This window comes from Crocodylus siamensis, chromosome 2 (genome assembly GCF_052110815.1).
Source record: "Crocodylus siamensis isolate JL-2025a chromosome 2, ASM5211081v1, whole genome shotgun sequence".
NCBI classification, from domain to species: domain Eukaryota; kingdom Metazoa; phylum Chordata; order Crocodylia; family Crocodylidae; genus Crocodylus; species Crocodylus siamensis.
In genome coordinates, this window is record NC_143396.1 from 153,389,178 (window position 1) to 153,409,595 (window position 20,418).

Sequence of the window (20,418 nt, forward strand, 5' to 3'; positions counted from 1 at the left end):
GTATTTCATATTTAACTATTACTATTGAAAATGATATCATGTACCTTAAGAGTTAACCCATAAGGACTAGAAATAAAATAGGAGTTTGTATTCTTCCATGGAATCTGCTATAGAGGCCATATAAACACCTTAAGCAGGTTGGATGCTTGATACCACTCCCCATCATTGCAGAACTTCAATGTTAAAAAGTGACAATCTGCCAGTAATCACATCTCACTGGTTCTGTACCAAAATCCTGGATCAAAACACCAAACTTGGCTCAGATTAGTCATTATGCAGCCTTAATAAGAAGTAAATACGAAGTTGGCTCAGGCAACAGAAAAACATAAGAATAAAATACCTATACTCTTTTAGGGTCCAGTTCTTCCCACAGTTATATTGAGTGTCAGCTCAAAATAATGAGAGCAGAAATAGATTTTTAGGCAAACTGATAAAAGAGCTAATTATCTGTCTCTCTTCTTGCACTGGATCTATAGGACCAAGTCTGCCTCATTTATACAGTTGCAATTCTCTTGAATCATACACCCACATACATTAAAGCAGAAAAGCAACCTGGATGTGCCTTTGCTGATTTGCAAGTTGAATTTGTGACTTCAGTTTCAAAGAGGTCAGAGTCAAAGATGCAGAAATGCAGTGCTGTGCTGGTTGAGGTTTTGTTGCAAGACACTGTACAGTCTCCAGATACCTTTCCACATTTATACTAAATGTGGCTCTCTGCCAGGATATGTATATGAACTGTCACTCTGCTAAGTGAAAATAAAACTGTTATTCATATTTCTCAAAGTGACTGTGAGAGATTTTATATTTTGTTCAAGTTTTGAATCAATTCTCCTCTACTGACTAAATTATTGTTAGCTGTACAACTGCTAGCTTATGTGTTACTTTCTGACAGATATAACTAGTAAGGGATAGCTGCAGGATCCCCCACTGGGTGATGTCAGAGCCTAGATAATTTTTTACTGAGCCTAGAACTTATATAAATACAATATTGAGTATACACTTTTCCTGCTGTATCTTTCCCATCTTCCTCTGGCCAAGAAAGGACAACAGTCACAAATTAAAACTCTGGTCTGAATTATCTGGATTCCATTTTTTGTTTCCCTCCAACTCAATAAGCCCAAGTAGCATGGAACATGGAAGATACAGCTGCAAGAGGGACAAGAATTGGACCTGGGACTTAGGGCTTAAGCAGATGGAAGCAAAGGGAAACTAGGACTGGAAGCCAGGTTAATGTAGTGAGCACTGGGATTAATAAGCACATGCATACATGAATGAGAAGAACAACAAACTTAAATTGGGGAAAAAAGCAACTTCCACAGTCCCTGTCTGGCTCCAACTCTTACTTCTTAACTGAGGGTGCTAATCAGGGATCCCTGTTTTCTCTGATTTTTAAAAAAAATCCCCAATTTTCAACTTTAAAAAATAGACGAAAACCTACATTTTTCCATGATTAAAATGAAACACCAGTATATATATATAGAGAGAGATAATGGTGTTTCATTTTAATCATGGGAAAATGTGGGCTGTGGTTTACTTTTTTGAAACTGAAAATTGGGGATTTTTTTATCAGAGGAAACCAGGATCCCTGGTGCTAATTGGTGGCTTGTAAATGGTATTTAAATACCTTTTGGGAATTGACATATAGGTGTATATGTATATGCATTAAAAAGGTTCAGGATGGGAAACAGGGATTAATTTATTTCTAAAAGCCGGGGTCTAACAGAACACATAGTTTGAAAAACTGGGGGCATGTTCTAGAGTATGACATAGGGTGGCACCAGCTCACAAAGCCAAAGTGGGGGGCCTTAAATTCCTGTTTTGGGAAGGGTGTGCATGTGATAAACTTGGAATGTATTAACAAAACACAATATGGACAGTATGACAACCACAAAGAGACCAGTCAGCAATAGCCACAAATGAAGAGTCATCAGGAGTCATCAGGAGGGATGGAGAATACAGAAGCAGAGACTTAAGAGCAACAAAGGGCTCTCCTCCTCCCTGTCCCCCTCCCTGCCTTTTACCTGTCCTCCTCCCCATTTTCCTCTCCGTCCCCCTTGATAAAAGTGTCCCTGAGAGGAGTCCCCATCCCCATTTCCTGGGTGGGGTCTCTGAGGCCACCATGGACAGAGGGCACACCACCAGCCCATCTTATCCACTCCACTGGGGGGAGAGGGTTTGGGCCTCAACATCCTACCTCCAGGCTGCTGACATCTGACATCTAAGAGAGAGCCTTCAGAGTGAAGCTTAAATCCTGGCCAGATGTTTCTTGACTCTGATGACAGCCCTAAGATTGGTAAGATATATAGAATTTCTTGATTGTTGGTATTGTTTCTTTTCTGTTATCACTGTGTATCAATAAATTTGCCTATTATTGAATGGAACGGTCATGGTCAGTCTTAGGGTTGGCTTCCTCCCCTCCCCCCAGAACCAGGCATCTGGGTCCAAAATCCAGAGCCAACACTAATAAGTGTTTGCCACACCTGGTCTCAGTCTAAGTAGCTACTTTAGACTGTCTATACCTAGACTAGGAGCACCATATGCAGCTGCTGCTGGGAGTAGCATGTAGGAGCTGCACAGGGAGCTTGATGTAAGAAACTCAGAGTGAATGAGGGGTGGACAGGACTGGAGTGGGGGGTTGACAGGTCTTTGGGGGTGAGTTAGTGAGTCTGGGAGGGGGGACTTGGGAAGGCCAGTCAGGATCAGCAGGGTGGGATTAGTTCAGCCCCAGGGGGGAGGTGAGTGGCTGTTATTCCCCAGTCCCAGAGCTGCCTTTTGAACACATACAGGCCTTCCAGAGATCAGGTTAAATTTTTCTTAGATTGGGTTAACCTGATCTCAATCTAAGTTAGTGCACCTCTTGAAGTACACTGACTTACATTTGGTACACTGTTCTTTGGCTGAATTAAACCTCCTGAATGTCTGCACGATCAGGCATTTAGATTGACCTAACCCTGGTTAAGCTAATCTAAATATAATGCCTTTACATACCCTACGGAACCATCTCCCAATTCCGAACTCAGTCTCCTTAGATAGGGATCATCTTTAAATTATATCACCTATCACTACAGTTAGCAGTTCTTAGAATTTAAGTCCAAAAAGAATCATTAGACCACGAAATCTAGTCTCAATCAAGAGTATAACTGGCTGTATAAGAAAACAGTCTTACATCAAAAGAAGAAATTCTAAGAGGGAAAGATGGAAAGAGATGTGAGAAATAATGGAATGAGGTCTCCTCATTCCCTCATTTCTCACACACCAAAGGGACAACTGGGGCCATGGCAGAGAGACTGAAACAAGCTGGATTGTGGGAAGGTGACTGAAGAAGGAATCTACAGAGCAGGAGTAGGAACAGAAACCAGTGGCACTGAGGAATGTTGAATGGAGACATCCATGTGGGAGCAGAGGAGGGAGGAGCAGAATGTAATGGAATGGGCAAAGAAACTGAATGAAAGGAGCCAAATGGCACTGAAAATTGTGAATTTCTTCTCCATTCCTCTACTATCCATGCACGCATGCACGCAAGCACACACACACATGCATGCAACATCTATATCTATATATAAACATATTTAGACTTTCGCTGTATATATTACGTCTGTGAGAAGCTTCAGTCGCTGATTCAATTTGGCGGAGGTTTGGCCCACTTCAGTGGCCAAATCTCTGAATTCAATTCAAATCAGGAGATGCTTTAATCTCTCTGAGTCGAATTGGAACCCTCCAAATAGATTTGAAGAGATTTGGAAATATTCAGTGATTCAGACATAGACACAGCTTTAAATGTTTTTTCTACATACCTCAAGGTACCGGGCAGCTCATGAATGCTGTGAAGGTGGGGTGGATGGAGTGTCCCACAGGAGCACAGGGAGCTCTCCAGCAAACACAGCAGCAGACCCAGAAATGGATCAGATGCACTTCCAGTCCACTTCCAGGTTCCTGTGAGATGCTCCATACGCCCCAGCATTTCAGCGTTCATAAGCTGTGCCTGGGACCTTGAGAAAAAACATTTAAAGTGGTGCCTATGGCTGAAACACTGATTCTCCAAATCAGCATCAAATCTTAGATAAGGATTCGGAAGAATAGAATTGGGGACAGTGATCTGAATCAACGAATCAAATCACTGTCCCTGATTTGGGCCAAATCCAAATCAAATAGTGCCTTTCACATACCTCTAATATACATATATATGTTTTTCATCTCCCTCTGATTAATGCAGGATGACAGCCTACTACTCTCCCCATTACACTGGACAGCAGTGTGAAGGATTTAAATTCCACTTTTGAGGATGAGCTACAAGATGCCACATGCTGTAATTTCTGTTTTCTTCCAATTTGCTTTTTTTAAAACTTCTAAAAAATAATCCACACAAACTACAATGAGAGAACATTAAGGTAAACACTCAGAAATTAGGGCAGGCTAGAACTAAAGTTTCCTGAGCAACCTTTATTCCCTTTCCCACATATGCATATACTTTATGATACATTCTTTAATTCCATGATCACACAGAATTGTTTCTACAGTGCCCAAAGACACACAAGGGCAAGTTTTAAATGGTTTAACAAAGCCTGGTCTCCATAATGCAAAAAATGGTTTGTAAACATTCTGGTTTCTGTCACGAAAGGAAATGCTCTACAGTCTTTGTGGTTTGATAATCCACAAATAAACTAAGGAGGATTCCTGGAATGAATCCCAAAACTCAGACAAAATGTATGCTATGTACTGTTTGTACACTCGTTATCATGATGGTTTATTTTTTCTGAGGACTATTATTTTGCAGCTTAAAGTGACCCATTAACATTTAAATCTGCAAACTACCAGGAATCCTATACAATGAACATGATTATTACTGTATTTCTGGCAATGTGATGTATGGAATTTTATTTTAGTAATTTGGTTATGTACCCACTCAGGTTTTATAGGGGTAAAGATGAAACTAAGAAAGGCACTTCAGGTGCCTAAAAAGGAGCTTAAGTAGATTTCAGCTACCTAAGTCCAAAAGTGTGACCCAAAAAAACCCTGCTTCAGTGGTTGCAAAATCTTTTTTGTGCTTAAATTGAATTGACACCTACATTTTGACACTGAAAATTGCCAAAGCATCTAAACTAGGGGTTGTGTGAATATATTGAATTGACCTGGTCTGAGTAACCAAATACCAAAACTCCTGCCTGTTGTATGACAGTCTAAATATAAAATGGCACATAAACTCTTCTTCTGGCCCCAAATGAGGTATATCTGGTAGGTATGTTCCAAGCATAAATTACACACACCACCAGCAATCATGCATCCAACAAAAAATACAACAGCTATGGCCATATCCATTAAAATCATGGCCAATGCAGGAGGAGTAGTGGGTAGGTGGTACAGTACCACCCTCTCATGTAACAGGTCAGTAATTAGAGCACCCACCTAGGATGTGGGAGATTCTCCTCAGCCCAAGAAAATTTAAAACTATATTTCCATCTGACTTCCCTGGCCACCAGTGTTTGGATGAGTACATTGTCTACCAATCCTGTTGGAGCTGGGACAGAAGTCATTGGCCTGAAATGGCAGGAAGCAAGAAGCTTAATGGCAGACTAGCAGTTAGGGCCTTTAGTTGGGCGGGGAGAACACTAGCTTCTGGTCCTTGTCCCCAGGATTATTCATGGCATATACATTACATTTTACATGCTTTGTAAAAATTATTGGAAAAACCAGAAATAACTGAGAAAGCAGTGACAGGAACCCATGCCTTCCCTCCTCTCACTTGAATATCTTAGGCATTAGGCCACTGAGTTAGACTCATTCTGGACAAATGACATTGTCTTCCTGGCTGAAGAATGATCAAGCTTCAGAGGGGGCAGGACTTATGGTTCTTACTGATTTGTTCCAGGCAATTTACTACTTAGCATATGGGTTTGGGGGCTTGTCCTTCAGATACCTAACCCTCCCAATGACTCCTTGGGGAAACCAGGTGCCTAACTCTGGTTTTATGGAAGCAGAATCTTAATGTTTACATATTGCAAAGCCTAAATTGTACGTGCATAAGATGCCTTTTAGTCTTTTCCAAAGAATCTTAATCTTTCTAGAAGACATTGCAGTAAAATATGCAATCAGAAATGAGATCTACCAGTACAGAACAGATATGACAGATGTGGATTTGAGATGTTTTAACTACAAGTGGTTGTTCACTTTTCTGCTTAATTTGCAGCTCCATTTTAAACTTTTGCCAGTCCACTCTTTTTCAGAGCAGAAGCACACCTTGCTGGGTGCATGTACACATGCCCCCACCTGTGCAGTTGTTATTGTGCAGTCATTTAGTACTTGCTTTAGCAAGTACAAAATTTCTGTATTACTGCGCAGTCCCAGCAACACACATTGTTTCCAACCCTACTGTGTAGTAGCAACAAGCAATAAGCTACTTACCTTAATAATAATAATAATAATAATAATAATAATAATAATAACATACCTACCAGATATACCTCATTTGGGGCCAGAAGAAGAGTTTATGTGCCATTTTATATTTAGACTGTCATACAACAGGCAGGAGTTTTGGTATTTGGTTACTCAGACCACGTCAATGCAATAGCATGTGCATCACGGTTCATGCCTGCCAATGCTACATCATCACTGTAGCGATGAGGTATGTCACCTCACTTGCCACTATGGTGACGTAGCATTTTGTGTAGACGTGTCCACTGATGTGTACCGGCTTCCTGTACATTATGAGTCTTGTTGCATAAGTTTTCTGTTAGCTTTGCATGAGAATGGATGCCACACGGTATGTGAATACTTACAGCTCAGAGTTCTATGAATATAAAGTCTAATGACACAAATTGCGAGCTGCTAAGGCAGGCTTCTGTGGAATATGACACTGATGGTTTAAGTAGCACATACAGTCAGCATTTTTAAAAGTATGTTGCAGTTCAGAAAATTCAGTAAGTATCTAAAATGTTCAAAAAAATATTATGGCCTAGTATATACTAAAGATCTTTATTATCATTTTTTTTTTAAATCTGAAAACTAATTTTCTGAGAGTATATTTAATAACCAATAACTGTGTTGACATAATAAAACAAGTAGACAAAAACTGATTGAATTATAGTTATATAATCAGCCTATGAATATTCATAGCACTCTGGGCACGTGGCTAACAGGCCACTCAACAGGGGCATCACTAACAGGTCCAGAGAGGTCTTGCTCCCCCTCTATGCGGCACTGGTCAGGCCACAGCTGGAGTACTGTGTCCAGTTCTGGGCGCCGCACTTCAAGAAGGACGTGGAGGACCTGGAGAGGGTCCAGAGGAGGGCCACTTGTTTGGCTGAGGGCCTCCATGGCCAGTCCTATGAGAAGAGGCTGAGGGATCTGAATCTCTTTAGTGTCCGCAAGAGGAGACTGAGGGGGGATCTTGTGGCTGCCTACAACTTTATCAGGGGCCAGCAGCAGGGACTTTGGGAAAGTCTGTTCACCAGGGCCCCCCTTGCACTTACCAGGAACAATGGCCACAAGCTGGGGGTGGATAGGTTTAGGTTAGATATTAGGAAGAACTACTTCACTATAAGGGTGGCCAGAGCCTGGAACAGGCTTCCCAGAGAGGTGGTGCTCTCACCTTCCCTGGAGATCTTCAAGAGGAGACTGGATAGGCACCTGGCTGGGGTCTTATAATTTCCTCCTCCTCCCCCAGTGCTCCTTCCTGCCCATGGCAGGGGGTTGGACTCGATGATCTGTCTAGGTCCCTTCTCACTCATTGATTCTATGATTCTAAAGTCTTTGTTTTCATTTTGATTTTGCGGTTTTGAGCTCGAAATATGTTGAAACAGCCTCAAAATGAAATACTCATTGACATTTCACTCAGCCCTATTATCTGGCCCCCAGCCTGTTTACCCTGCACCCACCTCTGAAAACACTGATCAGGAGGGAAGGGAACACTCAGTCAGGCAGATGGGATGGGGCTGCAGGCCAGCAGGGAGTGGCATTTGGGAGCAGGACAGGTGGGTGAGGCCAGAGCCACTGCTGAGTTCACAGTGACAGCACAGCGTTGGGGCCTGGGGCAAGGCCACAATCTGTCCTCACATCCTGTGACAGGCACCAGTTCTGCAGTCAGTGGCTGGCCCCTGCCCATGGAACTGATGCCCATCACAAGGATGTGCAGGGAGGAGACTGCAACTCTGCGTTGGGCCCTACCCTACCACTGTCATCACCCCATGATCTCAGCCCTGGCCCTAGCCCCAGCCCCAGCCCCAGCCCCAACCCCAGCTGCCTGTTCCAAACCCAGATGGCCCTACTGGATCTGCCTGGCTGAGGGCACCCTGCCTGCAGGGGTCCTGGGCCAGTATCCATGGAGACCCGAGGGGCCTCCATCTGTTGTCCTCAGTGGAGGGTATGGGCCAGGATGCCTGGGCAGCAGGGCCAGGTCTGGCAGCAATTGTGGAGACAGTGGCAGCAGCATCCATAAGAGTGAGCCACTACGAAGGAAGCTGCCAGGAAGCTAAGCCCATCTGCCATGCTAAGAGCCTCTGCCCCATCCTACTACCCAGCCCCATGGACTACAGCTCCTGGCATGTGCGCGGGGATAGTGTGAGCTGTGCTGTGCACCAGGTAGCTTCTCTGTGCCTGGGGGCAGCAGGACAGACCACATATGCCACAGCCTGGGCTGCCCCTGCCCCTGGGCTGGGTGGGGCCAAAGCACCCACCACGGACTGGATAGAATCACTTTGCAGGCTAGATCTGGCCCATGGCCCATGGCCCACCCCTGCTTTAGGCAGTGCCAGGATTATAAGACTCATATATCCATCTGTGGCAAGGGGCAGGGAATAAGGAATGGAACCCTGAAACTGCACCCAGTAAGCAAGCCTGCACCCAGGTTACCATAGGAACTGACAAGCAGGATGGAGGGAAAAAAAACAAAACAGGGGGCTGGCACTGATAATGGGGGACACCTGGGCAAAGTAATTAGCAGCCTGTCCTGGATTGATAAAACAGATACCAGAAGGGGAAAAGGGAGAGAATGGAAAGGAACACTATGAGATTAAAGAGTCCCTCATGCAGGTAGGGAGTTGCCAAAACTACAGTGGGAAGAGACTTTAGGGTTACCCAAGCCTGGCAGACCAGAGGAAGGTCAGGGAAGATCACAGCCTTAAAGAGATGGACACTAAAGCTGACAGGATATCATAATTACCCCAGGGAAAGGGAGCATATTTTCTTTTGATTTGAGACCATCTTTTGATTTGATTTGGCCTGATCATTGTTTGGTTAACCCAAAGGACCAAGGGGAATAGAAAAGGGTTGAAGAGGAGGTACTCACAAGTGCCCAGGCGGGGCCAGATACAGAATAAGACAGTGACAGTGCATGAAGGAGCATAGAATAAAAGGAACTGAGAAGGCTCAGTCAGAAACTGAGTCAGAGTGATCGCAGAGTGGTGTAGGGTGCAACAAGGTTCTGCTGGGAGAAGCAAGAGTGCAGGAGATAGTGGGACAGAGAAGACTAAGATCCATTGTCTGGACTGGAGGATGAGTGAATTATGAGAGAGAGACAATGGAACACCATATTCATAGATTTCATAGACATTAGGGCTGGTAGGGACATTGGAAGATCTTTGAGTCCAGCCCCCCACCCCAGGGGCAAGAAGTCAGCAGGGGTCATAGGATCCCAGCAAGATAAACATCCAAATTTCTCTTGAAGGCATTCAAAGTAGGTGCTTGAACCACTTTTGGCAGCAGTCTGTTCCAAACCTTAGGGGCTCGGACAGTAAAGAAATTCTTCCTTATGTCCAGCCTGAAACAATCATGGAGGAGTTTGTGACCATTCGATCTTGTCATCCCTTGGGGTGCTCTGACAAACAGACATTCTCCCATATCCTGGTGAACACCCCTGATAAACTTATAGGTGGCTGTGCGGGAGCAGGTAAATCAGTGGGCTGTGAAGCTCGCTGGGCTGCCCCCTCCGCGGGAAAGGCCCCGCCGCGGCGCCGGAAGGCGGAGCAAATACTTACCTCTTATAGATGTGCGGCAGGAGCCTCCGGCTCAAAAGCCACGCCGGAGTGGGGAGCGGAAGCGGAAGTGCCACAGCGAGCGGCGGAGACCGGCGAGGAAGCGGAGGGGCAGATGCGCGCCGCCTGAGGCCAGGTTCGCACGTTTTGGGGCAGTGGTAAGGCGCCGCTGTGGGGCATGAGCGAGAGGCGGTGACCCAGAGCGGTGACGGGTCGACCGCAACACGCTGGAGTGTCTGGCTTCGGCGTGAGCAGGGCAAAGACAAGCCCCAAAAGGGTAAAAGGGGTGGACGACTGTCGGCGGGGTGTTCTCGGCGTCAAGCCACGGGGGCGGGCCCAGAGGGCAAGCTGAGGATGCCCATAGAAGAAGGCCCCGGAGAACGAAGCAGGATCCTGCTCAAGGAGAGAGCGGGACTTCAAGTACTGCCGCTTTAGGCAGCGGCAGCATTCACGTTATCCCTCCATCACTTCTCATGAGGTTTGGACTCACACAAGAAGAGTGAGCCTTAGAGGGATTCCTGCTGCAGAGGCACGGGCGAGGTTGTAGGGGTGGAGGAGCCCTCACCAGCTCCCTGACGGACACAAGGTCTCATTTCCGGACGTGTATGCGCCAGACAGTCCATCTGAACCAGAAATCATCAAAGTCGTGGCAGGCGAGTTCGGGGCATGTAGCCCGGAGGGTGAGAGTCTTGTATCCTGAGGGAGACCTTTCGAACGAGCAGGACACTTCGGTAAACACACTTTTTCACAGTGGCCACCAGATCACCCCAAGTCTGTGCTTTTCCAGGCTGAAGAATCCCATAGCTCTCAGTCTCTCATTATAAGGTCTGTTTTCCTGACCTCTGATTATGCACATGGCTCTTCTCTGGACTCTCTCAAGCTTTTCTATGTCGTTTTTGAATGGTGGAGCAAAAAACTGGACTCAGTACGCCAGCTGTGGCCTCACCAAGGCCGAATACAATGGGAAAGTGTTGTCCTGGGATTTGCTTGACAAGCATCTATGGATGCAAGCCAGCGTTTTGCCCGCTTTACTAGCTGCAGCATCAAATTGAAAGTTTATGTTCATCTTGCGGTCAATCATGACCCTCAAGTCCCTTTCATCCATAGTGCTAGCCAGTGTAGCACTGCCGAGCCTATAAGCATTCTGTGGGTTTTTCTTCCCAAGGTGGAAAACCTTGCATTTTTCAGTGTTAAACACCATCAGGTTCTCATTCACCCATTTTGTGAGCCTGTCAAGGTCAGCCTGGATCACCCTCCTGTACTTAGGGCTTTACCCCAAAGTTTGGTGTCATCGGTGAACTTGGCCAGTCTGCTTTTGACACCAATGTCCACATCATTAAAGAAGATGTTGAATAATAGAACAGAGCCTTGAGGGACCCCACTGGTCACAGTGCACCAAAACGATTGACTTCTGTCAACCATCACCCTCTGGGTCTAACCATGGAGCCAATTCCCCAGCCAATGGACCATGGTGAAGCTGAGGCTGCAGTTGGCCAGTTTTGCTAAAAGGTAATCATGGGATACCAGATTGAAGGCTTTTTTGAAGTCAAGATATATGACATCAGTCTCTTCCCCCTTGTCCAGGTGATAGGTCACCTCGTCATAAAAGGAAAAAAGATTAGTCAAGCAAGTCCTACCCGTGACAAACCCATGCTGGCTATCCTTCAGGATTTTGCCATTAGCCAGTCTGTTGAGAATGGTCTCTTTGATAATCTTTTCTAGGATCTTCCCTGGGATAGAGGTCAGGCTGATGGGCCTGTAGTTTGCCAGATCCACTTTCCCCCCTTTCTTGAAGATAGGCACCACACTGGCCTTCTTCCAATCACAGGGCACTTCACCAGAGCACCAAGAGTACTTGTAGATCTGTGCCAGGGGCTGAGCTATGATGCTTGCCAGGTCCTTGAGTACTCTGGGGTATAAGCTGTCAGACCTGGCTGACTTGAAGGTATCCAGCCTCTCAAGGTATTCCTTTACAAGGTCAGCATTGATGGAGGTCTCCCTCACCCAGGCCTTCCCATCCCTTAATGGGCAGGGGCAGGGCATCCCATGGGACTGGTGAAAGACCGATGCAAAATACCCATTTAGCAAGTTGGCTTTTTCCTGGGCATCGGTAGTCAACTGTCCCATCTGGTTTAGCAGGGGTCCAATGTGGCCCTTGATTTTCCTCCAGCTCCACACCCTTGTGAACTGTAAGCACTTGTGAACTGTTATTAATACCCTTGTGAACTATAAGCTGCCTCTTTTCTCAAGTTAACATTTACTAAGAAATAAATAACATGCTGGGCATTACAATGAGGTAAACTTTGCTCAAAATTAATCCAGGGCAGAAAGAAAGAGTGGGCTGGTGCCCATCCTGTGACACTGCCCCCTCTTATGCTTCTGCAGAGGATTTCCCCAGGGGCAGGGCCATCTGTGCTGTTAAGTAGCCTCCTGAGCACTGGAAGAGCTGCTGTTTGTATGCAGGCAGCACACCCATGCAGGTAACTGGGCCAGCTGGAAGTAGGCTGCCAGCAGCCAGCTTCACTTAGTCAAAGCCAACTGGAGGCTAGTCATGCTGTCTGCTGCTCTGACACATTTTCCTTTGACCTTGCATGAGAAATAAGATATTGTTGCCTTTTTTGATCAGGGGATAAATATTTCAGGTCTAATAGAGTTCTAGTTACAGGTTGAGTTGGCTGGGTTTTTTTTCTAACACAATCCTCTTTGTTTATAAAGACTGTACGAAGTCCTGTTTCCCTGAATGAAGAAAGAATGAAACAGGATTTTTTTTTCTTACAGCTCCAAACCTCTTTCAGTCAGTGCTGAGCCAGACAGGTCACTCTCAATGTTTTATGAAGGCCACAATCTCATTGAATGCACTGCTGCCAACATTTTACTTATGTAGGACTACAGATGAATGGATCAAACTTCCTGATCCATTTCTTTCTATAAAGCCTCTCCCATCTTTCTTACTGGTGAATGGTGAGATGGATGGTTAATGGAATATTTTCCTCCATATTAATCTTGTGCTGGACAAGTACAATTCAACCTATATCTCTGATGGATCAGAAAGGACAAAATAATAGTTCCTAACCAGAAAGTCTCTTATATCATTCTGCTGTCCCTTATTTACATACTTAGCACTACACCAGAAGAAATCCAATAGAAACTCTGGGAACTTACTTTCCCTTTCCCCTCTGTAGCAGTCTAGCAATTTGCTAGATCCACTGCTTCACGTTTTACAACAACAGTTTCCTCCTTTAGTATTGGCTGCTTATGAGAAACGTTCAACAGAAAAACCACGTTCCACTCCTGCACCAGATCTACAAGAGCTTTGGTAGATAATAGTCCCCTGAGACATTCCATCTCAAAAGAGGCTGAATCTGTACCACATCCCCTTGGAGGTAACATACCGGATACTGTAAATCAGTGAACTGAACTGCTTCTTTCAGTGTTAAAGGCAAAGTTTGTTTGGTAATAGATTTTATTTGATCAGGTTTATAATTGGGAGAAATGTTGGACAGGCTTTCTGCGATAAGACTGCTGTTCCCCAAGCTTTAGAAAAAAGCAGATACACACAGCCTAAAATAAATAGCAGCTAAATTTGTAATTTTTAACTCCCTTATGTTAATGAAGTTTACATTACTAACAGTTTCTATTTTTTTGGATGATCTGTCTTTTTTTTCTAATTATTTTTTCTCAAATTCTCTTCTTAAAATAAGTCCTTATTCCCACACAAAAGTTACTTATTTTGGCATGAGTGGTTTGCCTAAGATTTGACCCTCTATAGTCTTTTCCAGTTAGGAAAAGAAACTGAGGGAGTGAATATTGCTAGGATGTAATCTTGCTATTTACAACATATGTATAAAGTTTGGTGCTTGTTTAAAGGTTAGGATCGGTAGTTCTGGAAAGATCTCTTTGAGAATTGGGTCTTCTTCTAGTATGGGTTGCAATTGTTTGAGAATTTTCTACATAGGTTCCAGGGAAGGATGGTATGTCATCAGTGGTGTGCTATTCATGGGGATTTTCCTTTTGTACTGAAGCAATTCTTGTGAACATCTCCACAACCAAAACAAATCCACTTTCAACAACAATTCATCCTGTGAAAACATCAAGGAAAAGATTAACACCAAAAAATCCACACAAAGAATCGGATTAGACACCTCACAGTCTATGAAATTCAAACCTCAACTGCTATATTGACTGCTTCAGGGAAAGAATGAATAATGAAATAATCAACAAACACCACCATAACAACCTCTCTGTCTTAGAAAGGCCATAGAATCTTTAATATCCAACCACCAAATAGCAATTAAATGAGCAGATAAAGGAGGAGCTATAGTCATCCCTAACTGTGAAGACTACAGAAAAGAAGCCAACAGAAAACTCTCTGATGCCACCTGCTACAAAAAGCTAGAGGAACATGTAATTCTCCTTTTCACCTTAAAACTCAAAACCACCATCACATCGTTTCCATCTAAACTACAAGAAAAACTACACTATCCAATCCAGAGATTTTTTACATGCTCCCTAAAGTCCACACACAAGAAAACCCGGGCAGACCTATAACCATGAGGGAATATCAGGTTTCATCCAATCCATCTTAAAGCCTCTTGTTACCCAAAGACTAAGTTTTGTCCAAGACACAGCAGACTTTTGATGAAAACTCAAAAACATAAACCACCTTCCCAGCAATACCTTCCTAGCCACCATGGATGTTACCAGCCTAATCAACATCCCACACCTTACAACTCAGAATACAAACTTAAAGATATCACTGAACTGATACACTTCATCCTCACACACAAAAACTTCACTTTCAAAAACCAATACTTCTTCCAAATCCTAGGCACAGTAATGGGCATCAAAATGGCCCCACCAACCTTTTTATGGTGCACCTCAAAGAAGAAGTCCTTAAGAAATGCACCATCAAACCCTTGCTATAGCTAAGATATATAGATGATATCTTCATCATTTGGATCAAAAACCCGCAGTCTCTGATTGATTCCCATCACAAATTCAATAACCATCACCCCTCCATCAGATTGTCTCTTGAATGCTCCTGCACCAACATTTTCTTTTTAGACACTATGATCAATATCCAGAATGGTAAAATACAAACCACCATACACAAGAAACCCATGGATCAACATACGTATCTACACAAAACCAGCAATCACCCTAAATATATCAAGAAAGCTGTAATATATAGCCAAGCCCTCCAATACCACCACATTTGCACCAAGAAGAATACCCATGATCATCACCTCGCAAATGTCAAAAGGGCTTTCACCCAACAAGGACACTCCTCCAAGGAGAGAGATCATATTTTTGAAAGAGCCACCTAGATACCATGTGAAGAACACAGCAGTTCAAAAAGAAAATCCCCATGAATCACACACCATTAGTGACATACCATCCTTCCCTCGAACCTATATGGAAAATTCTCAAACAGTTGCAACCCATACTAGAGGAAGACCCAATTTTCAAAGAGGTCTTTCCAGAATCACCCATCCTAGTCTTTAAACAAGCACCCAACCTCACCAACCTCATTACCAGAAGCAAACTTCCTATGGCCCAAAGCACACTGAATGGATCCAGACCATGCTGGGGCAAAAAATGTAAAACCTGCCAACACATCTCCACTACTCCCACAATAACTACACCCCACAACAGAACCATCACCATTCCTGGATCTTACACCTGCACCTCCAGAAATGAAATATATCTCATCCACTGCAATAAATGCCTTGATGGAATATATGTAGAATTCAAACAACTGCTGTGTATCAGAATGAACGCACACTGAAAATCTATCAAAGGCAAAATACCCAATTACCTGTGGGTGTACAATTCTCACAAGCTAACCCCTCTGCAATCTCTTTATTCTAATCCTCAAAGAGAATTTACAAAACACCTTTCACAGATGAACCTATATGAACTTCACTTCATAAATCTACTGGATCCAAAAATCATGGACATTGGATTTATGGCACATTATAACCTGTCTGCCATCTGATGGCTCCAGGTAACCAGTCTTCATTTTACCAGTTATATTCTATCACCAGTTCTACATTCCTTTTCCCCTCACTCCAACTGGATCTTACCTATTGTCCCCCATTCCTTTGGATCCTCACTGACACACATTTGCATTTTCACAGACCTGTATTTTGCATATTGGCTTCTATTCTACCCAGGAGAGCACATAAACACCAACAGACTCTCCCTATGCCTGAAGAATGGTGTTTGTCCCTGAAAGTTTGCAAAGAACAATTTCCCCAACTATTTAGTTGATCAAATAAAAGATATCACATCTACCCAAAAAAACTTATCTGCCTGTCCTTAGATCAACATGGCTACAACCATCAACCTCTCTACTTGTATATCTTTTTTTCAGCAGCAAAATAAGCTATGCTACCCTAAGAACTTGCCTGTCTCAGTTCTTTGGAAATTATTCCAGCGTAAAGTCACTTCTTTTCAGGAATAGCATCTCCATGGAATTAAAATACAACATCTAACTCTAATCTAGTCTGAACATGTGAAAGGAATGAAGATTCAATTCTGAAGTCCTGATTCAGATTTTACCAAATTTTGGGTAAAGAACTCATGATTTTGTCCAATAAGTGGAGTTTTAGCAAATCCAAATTTGCTATCAAACTGTGCTACTATATGACATTTAAAGTATAGATGGTTTCTGTGCATACACAATAATTTTCTATGAATGTTTTCCATGACTGCTACCATATAATAATACCATTTGTTATATTCAAAGCCATTCTGTCCTGAACATTTAATTGAAACAGTTAAACTAGGAGCTTTTATGTTCCCAGTATAACTTTCAAAGGAACAGGGAAAGTTAGAATCAGTGCTCTTTGAAAAGTAAGAGCTGCACTGCACTTTCATTTTCCCTTTCCTGAGACTGGCTACAGTTTTATGCATGTTCTTAAAAATGCTGCCTGGACAAAACATTATATTTAAAACTTGGTGATACATTTTCCTTTCTATGTTTGTCTCCTTCTGAGTGACTTTAAAAAAATGTGAGTTCTGTGACAAAATTATTTTCACTCTAATGTTAAGAAGTGGAGGCTAATTATGTCTTGACCTTGTGATCCCTATATCAGAACTGCACAGCTGCCAAGCCATAACTGTCAATCATAGCATTTCATTTTCAAATCTCAATTTATAATGGACTTCAGTGGATTTTGCAATGGCAATATATCAGAAGTAGTTGGACAACAGACATCTCTTCAGTATGTTAGAGTTATGTGTTTATTCCCAACCACCCTTCAAACAGCAGAACTGATTTCACTTTCTAAAAAGGCTTGCTTTGTAATCTCTGGAAAAGTTGATCTTAGCATGCGAATTTACATGCAGTATTATAGCTCTCCATGGTAAGCACTGAAAACAGTGGCAACTGAGACATTTCTCTAAGGATTTTGAATGTCTGATGGTGTTTTTTTCAAATGATGATAAGGACACTGGTGGTTCCACCAATATCCATATTAAATGTCAAAGGACAACCAGCTTCTGTAGCTGATGTTACACAGCAAAATGTTATGGCTAGTGTCACATCCAGCCACTTTTGACTCCCCAGTGTAAATAAATACAGACCTACTTACAGCTGCAGGCAGCCTTTGGCATAAATCCGGATTAGGGATGAAACTTGGATCTTACTATGCCTCTTAACATGCCTTAATAGTTGCCTGAAATGTTCTGCTACCATTTTCATAGTGACAGATTTTAAAAAAACAAACAACATCCTCATCCAGTGGCAACTTAAACCCATAAATTACTTACACCATTTTCAAATAGATATTCATAGTTCTCATTAACTATGTGAAAATTGGCCATTTGGGACTGGACCTCATGTAATGACTACTTCAGTTTTCATCATCACTAATAATATTGGATTAAGAAGAAATAGAAATATTAGCTGGGAATATAAAAGGAAGACAGTGACCTCCCTTACAATGTACCTTATATGAAAATGTACAATATCACATATCTAGATAATGGATACTGGTCTCTGTGGAACTATGCTGCTATAAAACCTATCATCCTTTTCATAAATTGACAGTCCTTTTGACAATCAAGAGTAGTCATGCCTGTACATTTATATCTGATACTTCCCCTGCAGCAGCCTAATTTTGAAAAGGAGAAATGGATAAATATAACTAAAATAATTGTGGACACATTCAGTATGAACACTTGGGGATTTCCAACTATATTTCCCCTTCTGTGAAATATATACGAAAGGAACTTCAGGGACATTCATCAACACATTGGAAAATGGGATCATGTTCATCGGTTGCAGCTTTCTGTTCAGTACAAGGTTAAATAGAATTGTCAACTATAGCACATACAGAGAGGAAAGGAGAGATATAGTGAGGAAAGCTCTGACATGGTGACCACAAGTAGCACAATCATTTTCTGTATAGTCTGCCAACACGCAGTACAAAGTGCCTGAATTTTCAGTTCGGGGCCCTGTTTCTTTATGCTCAACCTCAGTCACTAATGCAGTACTGGGAATGAACAGTTCTACAGACAAATAAAATCTTTGATCTCTGAGAAATTAGGGGTGTAATTGGCAGAACAAAGAATGCACCAGTCACCGTGCCTGCTATTCCAGGAGAGATCTGGATAGAGAGAAAATCCACTGGTACTCACTCCTCTTCCAGTGGATCTTCTTACAGGGCTGGGAGAATGAAGATGAGCTGCTTTCCTCCTCAACCCAAAAAGACCCAAGAAGAAAAAAAGGACACAAGAAGTGTCATTGCAAAGGGAGAACAAAGAAAAAGCCAGAAAAGAAAAGGAGGGCAAAAAGGGAATGAGCCGGGGAGTGTGGGAATGAGAAACTGAAAAATGAACCAGAATCAAACAAGGAAATATATGTATTTTGAAGGAAATGGAAAGATGCTGCTAGAAGAGTGTTAAAACTGTGATCTGTAAAATAGCAAAGGGATTAATTGGAAAAATTGGATTAATTATACAGCAACTAGAGTGTATAAAATATGTGCAGAAAGAGAGAAAGCTGGTGAAAGGAGGAAGAACAAAGACAAGCTCATTAAATAAATTTAATTTATAAGTAGTTCGATATACATATGATATGATGTAATCCATATAAATAATGTATGGAATGCAAACATCACATGGATGGAATTCTCACAGTAGAAGATTCATGGAGGGAAGCCTTCCAAGGCTGGACCCAATATTTTACGTAGATGTGTGTTTGAGAACATTATATATAGGCATACAAAGGCACTTCAGTTATAAAGGTAATTTCTTCTCTCATCCACTAATTCAGATTTCCCATTTTGCTTGTTTGACTTTCAGCTTTACTATAAAGTGTTTTTCTGTCTTCCTCCCTCATCCCATTTATAATGTTGCTCTTTAAATCAGACTCACCAACCAAAATTACCAGTATAGTGATATGTGTCCTCAGCTAATGTATCAATCTTAACCTTGCTTTTAAAATGGGGTAATAGATTTGAATGTGGCATGACAATATGCCAGTAGGTACTCGTACTCTGTGTGCACGTGCGTAATACAGATATACAGTAAAGAAATTGTTCTACACTGAAATACGTTAACTAGCTCTGCCCCTCCTCCCATGAATAGCTGGATTTGCCTGAGCTTCTAACACAACCTTTCTTTATCATGTATCTTTACCCAGACCAGAGCACTCTCCACTTTTGTCTAGTTTAATCTGTCTCACAGGAGACCCCGATGACCCGCTTGCCCAGCAAACTGGGAAAATAGAAACTCACTTGATAACATTGCGACCCAGTGTCAGAAATCAAATTGCAATTTCTCTCAGGAGAACTACAATTCACATGCTAGATGGCATGTATTTAGAAGCACCATCCTGAGTTCACATTAGAAGGTGAGACCTGATATAACTAACTCATAAATAAAGCAAATAAGGTTACTTGTATGCTGCCAGTCCACATTAATTGAGATTAGCAGTTAAAGATATATGTTTGGGTTGGTGTAAAAACATATCAGGACCAGAAAACAGAGTCAGGCCCACCATTTGTAGATACCTGTCAGTTGGACCTGTATTAAAGGCAGTCAATAAATAGTTTCACTAATTGTAGGTAGTTTGTCAAACCCTCTCTTGATTTTTGCTTCCCATCCATTCCTTTTATGGTGTATCCATTTCTATTATGTAAATTGCGTGATCAAGTGAAGGTTGACCACACACTGTTTCAGTATGCCAGCTTACTGAAACAGTTGTTAGGTACCTAAAGCTGATCCAAAGCACAGCAAAGTCAAAAAAGTATTGTTCCTTGTTTCAAACAGATGGGCAAAATATCTATAAGTAGAATATGCCAAAATAATTTGCAGAGATTTTTAACCTGCATGAACTAAAGGCCAGGTTTTCATTCTCTTACTCATATTGGGATAACAACATACTCATATTAAAGTCAGGGAATCTATCTGTGAAGCACTGCAATGGTATGAATAAGGGTAT